Raw genomic sequence first — 10,410 nt, 5'->3', positions numbered from 1 at the left:
AATGAGCCTATAGGATGGAAATTGAAATAATGATGCTGTGTTCCAGGGTTCTCTGTGTTTTAACGCCGCTGATGTGTTCCCCTTCAGGTGCGGCAGTGGCGGGAGTTTACCGCGTTGCAGGGAAGGACATGGCGCCGCTGGAGGCGCTGGTGTTCGGCGTCGGTCAGACCACCCTCTCCGTGGTCATCTCCTTCTCACGCATCCTGGCAACCCTGTGAAGAAACCCGACGCGAGGGCAGAGCGAGCGAATCGAGCCGACCACAGACTTAAAGCCGGCTTCGGCGGAGCGGGACGAGGCAGAAACGCTCCGGACCTTTGGGGCTGGATGCAGGACGGAGCGCCCCCCAGTGTCTCTGCACCGCTACTGCCACAATCACAGCTCGGCGGGAACCTGGAGGCCGGTCCAGGCTCAGCTGCTGGACTTGAAAGCCATTTTTCTGTCTCCAGAGTTCCATCAGTTCTTCGTGCCAAAAGCCTTCTCCGGGACACCCAGACGCCTTCGTGGCCATTTGTGACTCCTGAAGGCTTCTGTTGGAGAAAGAAATCTATTTTTTAAACAGTGACGACACGTAATCATGAACAAAGCCGACGGTGTTTAGGGAGCGTTCATCAGCAGAAACACCAGTATTAACTATCACCTCCTTCCTTCTCCCCAAGACAGCTTCAGAAGCTGCAGCATCAAACTCAAGAGCAAGAAGAAGCTTTGGAAGTTTGCACTTTGTAAATGTTGGCGAAATCAGTGGAGGGGGAGGAGAAAACCAGCAGCAGTGCTACGTCTGCTTTGTCCTGATGAAATATTGATTTATTGTGTGCCAACAACGAACTTAAGGGAAAAGTTTGGGTGATCTGCTCGGTCGCTTTCTCTCAGAGAGTTCCAGCTGCAGTAGGCAGAAATCAGCAGAAAGAAAGGAATCCAGAAACATGCAGCCCCGTTTCTCTCACCTCACCAGACACGTAGGACTTCAAAGATAGTGGAGCTAAAAGTCAGCATTCACAGTGTTTTCACCCAGATTCAAACCCAACGGCTCCCCGTTCTTACTTTGGACCTTGTTGTTATTTATGTTGTGGAGGTTTTGATCAATATCTGGTCCGATCAAGGCTTTTTTTTTTTTAATCTTCTCAGCATGAACCTATTCTTTGTTTACATCTGCTGTCAAACAAGTAAAAGGAGAGCACGAATCGTAGACGGACCATAGGGACGCAAATTTAAACGGTTTCTCAAAACTATAATCTACAGCGTTATTAACCGACAATAATCAATAACACAAGTTGAACACACTGTAGCCGTGTGCTGATGTTGCTGTTACAGTCAGCGTGCATGGGATGTCGGATTTCTTACGTACGCTACAGGCCAAAAGTTTGGAAGCAACTTCAAGTTTCTGTTCACGGTGGGATGTGTTTACTGCATGATCAGACTTTCACTGGTGAGCACCGTTGTCCTCCGTTTACCTCCAGGTGTACACTGATGTTACCACAATAAACACTTTTTTAGTTTTAGGGTTGAGAAGATTTGCAAGAGTCACAACTTCAGTGCAAAAGTTAAAAAAAATAATCACATTATTCACTTTAGCTCTTTGGCTTTTGAGCGTTTATGTACAAAAATCCCAACAGATCTCCACAGTGTCCATGTCTGTGACCAACGACCACAGAAATGAAAGAAACAGCTGAGCAAAGAAACAAGAGTCCAGATTTGTATATTGAGGAAAGAAGGACTCACTGAAAGGGAAACTGCAAAACGCCTCATGGTGTCCAACAAAGGAGTTCACAAGGTTTGGAAGAAAGAGGGTTACTACAAAAGCAGAGGATCAACATATCGCTGTCAGCAGTAAGAGAGATCGGCGGGAAAACAGCTCCACAAATCAGGAAGAAGTCAACATGACAAGGTCAAACCCATAAAAACAACAACAAGAGTTTGTCCAAATAACAAGAAAAACGGAGGATCTATGGTGACTGGAAACAAGTTCTCTGGACCGACAAAAGCAAGTTTGAACTTGAGTCGATGTTCACAGATGAACTGGTGAACATCTTAAAGACGCCATAAGGCATGGAGGTGGTAGCACCATGGTGTGGGGATGACCTGCAGGTGATTCAGTAGATTTGTCTGAAGAAGCAACAGCATCATGCAGTTCCATCTGGACTAAAACTTGTAGCTCGAAAGTTTGTTTTGCTGCAACATTGTGACCCTAAGCGTCCTTCCCAGTTCTGTCAGGGCTACCTAGACAAAAAAGAAGGTGTTCTTCAAAAGATGGTTTGGCCCTCGAAGTCTCCAGACCTCTCTAATGGAGCTTCTGTGGGACGAATTGGATCCGTCAGAAAAGTGCGTCCCACTAATCAGCAGTCTCTCACTGATCAACTTAAAGCTTGGAATGAAAAGTATTTGTTGCAAAGTTTACCAGTGAACCTCTGACTTTTCTTATCCACGGTTGACCTTGCTTCCAAACGTTTGGCCTGTAATATATAAACGCTGTCCTCGTTAATCCCAGTTTAAAACATGTGACTTCTAATCGGAGGTCATGAACCTCCTCAGAGTCTCTGTCATGGTCCCATTGCTGCTAAACTCCCACAATGCTCTCTGCTGCCACCATGAGCTGTAGTCTGAGTGAGGCCTCCTCTGGTCGCTACAGGATTAAACAGGAAGAGGCTCCACCTGGTGGAACAACCAGGTACTACAGCTGGTCTACGATAGATCTGCTGACATCATGTAGAGAAAACAGGTTTTCTCCATCTGTTGGAGCCTCAGAACATCCTATAATTCTAACAGAGTTCTACTGGAGCTTTACAACAAGGTTCCACTGACAGAACATGACGGAACAGACTGGAGGCAGAAATGCAGTTTTTTCTTAATGCATTGCAGAAATATTCAGGTGTCAAGCAAATAGATCTGAATTGATTTTAATAACATCAATGTACTTGAAGTGTGTATTATGAAGGAAAATGCCAGATATGGGATTGGACTAAATATTAGATAAGTTGGGTCAGGATGTAACTAGCGATACAGTCACTCCTGTTCTGGGTGGAAATACCTGTGATTCACTAAAATCTCACATCACATTTTGTAAAGCCTGAAAACTGAGCCAAGATGAAACGCAGACGTCTAGTTTCCAGTCATATCACTTGAATTACAAAATGTTGAAGGGTTTGTGTGAAACTTTTGCCCGATGAAGCCAAAAGAACGTCCTGCCTACTGCAGCTTCAAATGAAATGACCTCTCTGATGTCTGTGCTGTGAATATGAAGCCAGGAGATGCTTAGCTTAGCTTAGCTTAGCTTAGCTTAGCTTAGCTTAGCTTAGCATGAAGACTGGTAACAGGGTGAAGAAACTAACCTGGTTCTGTCCAGAAGGTTAAAACAATCTACTCAGCAGCCCGTCTGAAGCTGTGACTGTAGAGACACACTGCTGATGTTGGACTAGTGTTGTGTGGTCAGTCTGGTTTTGTTTGTTTCCCGTTTACAGAACCCAGCCTGTGTTCACACACACCACATGATTATTTTTTTTGCAGTGCAAACTCAGAACAGAAAGCTAGCAGACCATGAAATCACCAAATCTGACACTAAAGCCCCTTTCAGAACCGAACTCCTTCCCATTAATCTGACAGCATCTGGACGTGTCGGCTTCATGTCTGAATGAACATCCTGCTAACTCTGGTGAAAAGTCGCAGCAGCAGCGAGTCGCTCTTCACTTTGAACACGACACAAGTCTGATCAGTCGCATTAGCAGATGGACGGTCACTAACGAGGTGTGCTTTGTGTAAAGCAGCATCAGACAGCAGCAGGATGAATGTGAGCGACTCAAAGACGAGGTTCAGTGAATCTACACACAACAATTAACTCTTTACCTCTTGCTAGTTACTTGGACAGTTTATTATGCATTATTGTGTTTTATACATCACTGGATGCTGCGTCCTGTCATACGTATCTGATAAATATTGTCTGTCACTGTGGCATCCGAATGACAGACGACTGTCATTTAAACAGACTGATGGAGCAGCAGCGCTACGTACTCATGTCTGAAAAGGACGAACATGCATCAAATCACAGTTTTTACCTTTAATCTGTGTCAAAACTGATCGTTTGCAGTATTTCTAAGCATCAAGCAGACACAGAAACCTGGTTAAAAGTATTGTTCTTATACTCTGAATTAAACAAACGAGGTATGAATCACAGAGAGTCTGGTATGCAGAGCCACGCTAGCTGTTTCCATCTGTTTCCAGTCTTTATGCTAAGCTAAGCTAACCGTCTCCTGGATTCATGTTCACAGACATCAGTCACTTTCTGCAACAAAGCGAGTCAGCAGTTTGTCCAATGATTCCTCTGAATCAGACGGAGGAAGCTCTCAGTGGTGTAGGTTTGCTTCGAGCAGGTTTCATTCAGGATCAGATTCCTCGTTGTCGTTTTGCTGCTGATGTTTCCGGACACTCTGGTGTTTCTGTGAGTCCTGAAAGTGCAGATTTTCAGTCATAACGCTGGAGCGGAGCCTCCCTGTGGAAAGCCATCCAACCCTCCTGCCAGGAGAAGGTCACGCATTCTGCTGCTCAAATTTTTTTCTACGGCTCCCTCTCCTTCATTGTTTTCTTTATTAACCCGTGTTCCTTAAGTTTAACTTTGCACGTTGCACTGACTTTAATCTGCCTTGTTTTAGCACAGCGTGTGACGGTTCTGCTCTGCCGTGACCCAGTCCTGTAAACAGTCATCAGACACTGACGGACTCTGATAACGTCGTCGTGGAAGAACAAACTGTGAGAAGAATGTGCTTGGAGCTACTGTATCTGACTTGTTCACTGGAACATTTGAAGTTTCCATTACTTGGTCCTTGATTCTTCCCAAACCTGAACCGAGGAGTTTTGTTGAAATGCCAAAGTTTCACTCACATTCTAGCTTTATTCACTTTTCTCATTTAATTGTGGTTTTATTCAGTTTTAGGAACATTTTGCACTTTGGTATCCAGACATTTGATATGAATTTGACTAAAATAATAACACGTTTGTGTCATTTAGCGTGTGTGTTTTGGGGGTTTGGTGGCTCTAAAGGTAAATTATGTAATTGACACGGCTCACCTTCGGTACCAGCTCAGCACACAGGAGGGCGCTGTTGCACTGAGCTGAAGTGGCAGCAGGAGCCTGGAAGATGATTGTGGGTTTAGAAATGTTGAACATTTGACACAAAAAACAAAAACAGAAACAGTTCTTTTTGTTGTGGAATGATTATGTGGAAGCCGAGGAGTCGCCTGCACGTCGTCTGCACCTCCTGCTTGAATGTTTCAGTTAAATCTTCAGGGACCAAACGTGAGTCGCTGCCGATGACTCACCTGCTGTCAAGGCAGTGAAATCTCTGTGAAGCTGTTTGTGGGGCAGTTTCTGCATGTTTGTGTGTCCGTGTGACTCATAGGAGACGTGAGCGCTGTTGTTGTTGTTGTTGTTGTTGTTGCTGCTGCTCGTGTCGGTCTGTGCGGTTGTGCATGTGAGTAGTGTAACAGGATCTTCATTTTATTGTCGGGGAGGCGGTTCTGCAGGGCGGCAGAACGGGCGAGGACCTAATAGGAGGCGACAGCAGCTCACTGAGCGACGGGTTACAGATTGTGTGGTTTTTTTTGTGGACAAAAGTGCAAGAAGTCCAAGTTGTCAGATCATCCAGAGCTGTGTTTACTTCACCAGGCTGAACATTTACCAGCTACAACTGATGTCTTGTGGAAAATTCCCAGTTAAAGAACATTTCAGGTGTTTGTCATCACAGCTGCAGGTATCCAGACGTCACATTGTTAAAGTCTGACTAGTTATAATTCAAGATATCCTTAACCTCAACTGGAGCTGAAGGGTTTGGGGGAAATATCTATTTACAGTGTTTTGTGACCATTTTTTGTGGGATTTGAGTTCAGAATTTAGTATTTAATAGATTGAAACACTGCTGGAGGGACGTGACTGTAAAATATCGACACGACACTTTAAACTCTGAGTCCGATGCTACAAAATGCCAGATGAACCACAGAGTAAACAGACACCTTGAAGTTTCTGTCAGTTTGAATAGAACAAAATATAATTACAGCATTAATTTTAATCATTTACACACTTTGTACATCTTAAATTGCAGCCTTTGTGATTTTTGTGTGTTCAGCCCCAAACTACAGTTTTAAGACATCCTCATTGCCCTTTTTTTTATAGAGATATTTAAATAACTAACGTTGGGAATGTCTTGAACTGGACTTCTGCTCAGTCAGAATGTAACTTCAGACGACTTGAATCAGAGTTCAGACTCTGTGAACAGACAGATGAGCTGTTTTATCTCCATGTCAGAGCAGCCTGAGGACAAAGTTCTACCAAATTTAGATGATAAATCGCCGACGAACGAAGCTCTCGTTCTCCTCCTTTAACCACCACGGCAGCCAGCGTTACTTCTGCCAACGCTGTTTAAATGCTTTGCTGGACCGACATCCAGTGGGCAGCTTCGCATAAGAAGCTTCATCACATCAGTTCAGACGAGTCGTGTAATGTTTGAGGTACCTGCAGCTGTTGTGATTCGTTCAAACTGAATTAAAGACGTCTGTAACTGGTTTTCGATAGTCAGGATGACGGAGAAATCAGTAACTGTAACGCCAGTCAGCCTCAGCTGGTAAATGTTGGATTACTATAGCGTGAAGCTGTCAGGTGTCTGATGTGCGGCGTCTGCAGATGTTATTCTGACCAGTTCAAACTGGGTGACAGAGATCTCTAACTGTGCTTCTGACTGGTCAGAATAATGTTTGTATTTCTCCTGACAGCTATTAAATGTTAAAACGGTGTTCAGCTGATGGATTGTAAGTGTCTGATAATCATCCTGATGAGTTACAGATCTGTCTACCAGTCAGGTTGGTGTTCCTCCTGATGGTCAACCTCAGCGGTTAAATGTTAAAATGATGTTAAACTGTCTGAGGACAGATGTCAGGACTGCATTATAAGAGTCTGAATAGTGGCGTCTGCAGATATTATCACTGATACATCTACTTGTGGTCTGGACTCGTCAGATTAGTGTTCTGATCTGACTGGTCATTGGGGATGTCTTCAGTGATTTCTGACAGTCAGCCTCAGATGTTTTGGTGTGAAGCTGTCTGGGGACGTCAGGACTACATTGTAAGTGTCTGATGGTGGCGTCTGAGACGTCTCTACCTGTGGTTTTGATATCTGGGAGTCCTGACTAGTCATTGATGATATCTGTAGTGATTCCCGACAGTCAGGCTGTTAAATGTTTAAACCTCTCACCACACAAACCAACCAGCGGCCGGATGATGTTTTGACAGCTGAAGTCTTCACGCCCAGCACCACCATCAGTCATGATGTTTTTTTTTCCGCTCCAGGTTCTGTGATTCAGCCGCCGTCAGTGTTTATGAGGAGACACCCAGCAACTAATAATCCCCTGTAGACTTTTAAAAATGCCATCACGCTGCAGCTCAGTAATCCGGCCTCTTTCACGGGGCTTAAGACTGACGCTGCCCCCTCAGCCTACTGTCGTCCAAATGCCACAGATTCCCCCCCGGACTCGTACTGTATTCCCCGCTGTGCAGATAATGTGTGAATGGACTATACGGACAATCCAACAAGAGACAATGATGTACAAAACCCAAAGTGGCACTTGTAGATAATGTACGATATGTTCTTTTTTAATTTTGTACCAGCCAAGCCGCTGATATTTATAACTATTGCCTATTTATGTACAAACTGTTCTCCTGTAAATACTCAGCAGTCGGTTGAAATAAAACTCTTTTGCAGTATAAATGCTCAGAAGTGTTGTTTCCAGTCTGTGTGAATCTGATTTATCGTCCAGCTACAGCGGCGGCGGCTCGATTCTGGCTCTGTGGAGGAATCTGAAAGGCCTCGTCTGCATCCTTTTCCCCTTGATGCTCTTAAAAATCTTTCTCCTTTTGGGTTTATGGCTTCTCTGCTGCTGTTCTTCTTCACCTATTTGCTATCTTTACCATTAAATGCTCACCTGCTTTTGACTGGTTGAACTGTTTTCAGATATTTTTTTGGAAAACATTGTGTGAACTCTGAAATCTGTCCTGTGGTGTAGAATCTATAAAAGTAGTAATGAGGGTCATTTAATCAGCGTAAAAGTGAAGAAAGCTGCAGATTTTTATCTGTTAAATGGAAATTATTTATTTACAGATGCCAGATGTTGATTTTAGAGCTTCTATCTCATTTTCTTTATGTGTGTCTGTGCACCTTTAATGACTATATTCACTACAGTTCTGTATTAATGCTCTATTTTAGCCACTGGGGGGCAGCAGAAACACAATGTGAAAGCAACACAGATCATTTTATTTACACGCCCAGCAGCTAGGGAGCAAAATCCTCCCTCCTCTTCTCAGCCATTATCAGAAAACATTCACCTGTTCAGCAGAACCACTTGGACTGTTTTAGATTTTATTTTTGTGTGTGTGTTGTATGAGCTCTTTAAAAGACGTCTGCCTTGTTGTGTAGATTCATTCAGATCTTTAAATTCAGTAACAACAGATGTTTAATCAGCGTAAAAGTGAGAAGGAAGACTGTTGAGAGATGATTTATTTAAAGTTAAAGCCTGGTGTTGCTTTTGGATTGAGCATTTAAAGTTGTTGCGCACTTCTATGGACCTTAACTGATTGCATTGATTTATGGTTTTGTATTGAAACTCCATTTTATCCACTAGGGGGCAACAGAAACACAATGTGAACACTGCCTTGTCAAATTATTGCCTAATTTACACATCCAGCAGTTATAGAGCAACACTATCAGACATTCAGACATCAGGTTTTTAGTCCATTTATGAACATAATCCCAACAGTTTTTGCTCCATTTTTGGTCTCCACCACCTTCCAAAGGAAACATCAGCTCTCTTTAGCTGCTAAATGCTCCACTTTGTCTAGCATTTGGATTTTAGCTGTTTTCTGCTGATCAGATAGTGTACTGGTTAATTTTAGAACATATAAAATTATTAATAGTCATGCGTTGGTTCATTCATAAATGTAATTTCAATAATAACCTCTTTTAACTCCATTTTTGGTCTCCACCACCTCCTGAGGGAAATATTAGATTCTCCACTGTTCATTAGCTAACCGTGTCTGTCTGCTGCAGATCAGTCAATATGCTGATGGTTTTCAGAGCTTTTTCTCTCTTATTTTCAGCTAAAAACAACCTTATGAGACAGTAAAACTGACGTCTGACGGCTAAACGATGGGCTGCAAATCACTATAAAAACTCCATTAAGCCGAGAGAAGCTGCAGATTACCGACAGCAGACTCTTTAAGGTTGATTTGGGAATTACTGATGGACTTAAAGAGCTGATAAATACTCTGGAGCACTTATTCAGAAGCACCTTAATGTTTTAAACTAAATTAAACTGGGGGCAACTTAAATAATTACCCGTGTGCGTCAGTACGGTTGCTGCTGCTGCTTTATAGTCGTTCTGCAATCAGGGGAAAATACTTTGATATTTATTTCACAATAGCAGCTAAAAACACATGTAACAGGTTTAGAAATGAAAGTTAAAGGTTGAAAAATACTGTCTGCTGATATCTGCATTAGAATATAATCCATCCATCCACCATCTATGCACCTTAATCCTCACCAGGATCATGGGGGGCTGGAGTCTATCCCAGCTGACTCAGGGTGAAGGCAGGTTCACCTGGACAGGTAACCAGTCTATCACAGGGCTACACTTAGAGACAGACAACCAAGCAGATATAAAATACATACATGTATAATAGCTGCAGTCATTGTGTGGCAGGTTAAAAAAAAAACTGCTTCATATGAGTTAAACTGGTTCAACTGGTAAAATCAACAGGATATTAAATAATTCAGGGCACAGAGCAGATAATATGGTGCAGATATATAAGATATAAGGATATTTGCTCTAAAGATCAGGTTTTGGCGTAAACCTGTTGCCCTAAAGGCAGCTCATTTTCTCATTGCAAAATTGATTTCAAAGATTTCAAATTAAATAATTAATATTTTTGCTACTTTCCGACAGATATGACTCCAGAAACACACACAAAAATACAAAACATAACTTTAAAAAAATAAATAAATAAAAAATAAGTGGCGCAAACTGGTGACCTTTGCCCTCTGACTGTCACGTGACTCCGTAGCAGGAAGCCCTGACGCCGGTTAAGGCTCCAGGTGAGTCTTTAAAAGTTGTGAAAATGATCTGTAACGTGTAATGTCACTAATGAGACTCCCTGTAGATTAAACTCTTCACTTATGCTTCTGAAAACGACGCAGCTTGTCGGGCTTTTGTCACGTCGCGCAGTGTAAATTATGTTAATACGTATTAGCATAATGTGCTAATACGTTATGGCTAACCAGTATTAGCATATTGCGCTAATACGTGAATCAGTCTCAGTTCGTTTGCTAGCTTAGTGTACGAGAGTAGCAGTGGTTAATGTATCAACAATTTATGCTAATATGTG

The 10,410-nt window shown here is 42.8% G+C and overlaps 1 long non-coding RNA gene across 1 annotated transcript; it reads left to right on the top strand.

The window, feature by feature from the left end:
• The first annotated feature begins 2,658 nt into the window (after positions 1-2,658).
• Positions 2,659-7,741, top strand: LOC103374901 (uncharacterized). Its single transcript, XR_521163.1, has 2 exons — positions 2,659-6,687; positions 6,815-7,741. It is a non-coding gene; the product is annotated as an uncharacterized LOC103374901 (long non-coding RNA).
• Positions 7,742-10,410: the final 2,669 nt, after the last annotated feature.

The sequence above is a fragment of the Stegastes partitus genome, unplaced genomic scaffold (assembly GCF_000690725.1).
Source record: "Stegastes partitus isolate 25-593 unplaced genomic scaffold, Stegastes_partitus-1.0.2 Scaffold2392, whole genome shotgun sequence".
In the NCBI taxonomy this organism is placed as follows: domain Eukaryota; kingdom Metazoa; phylum Chordata; class Actinopteri; family Pomacentridae; genus Stegastes; species Stegastes partitus.
This window is presented reverse-complemented; position numbering and strand designations above follow the sequence as displayed.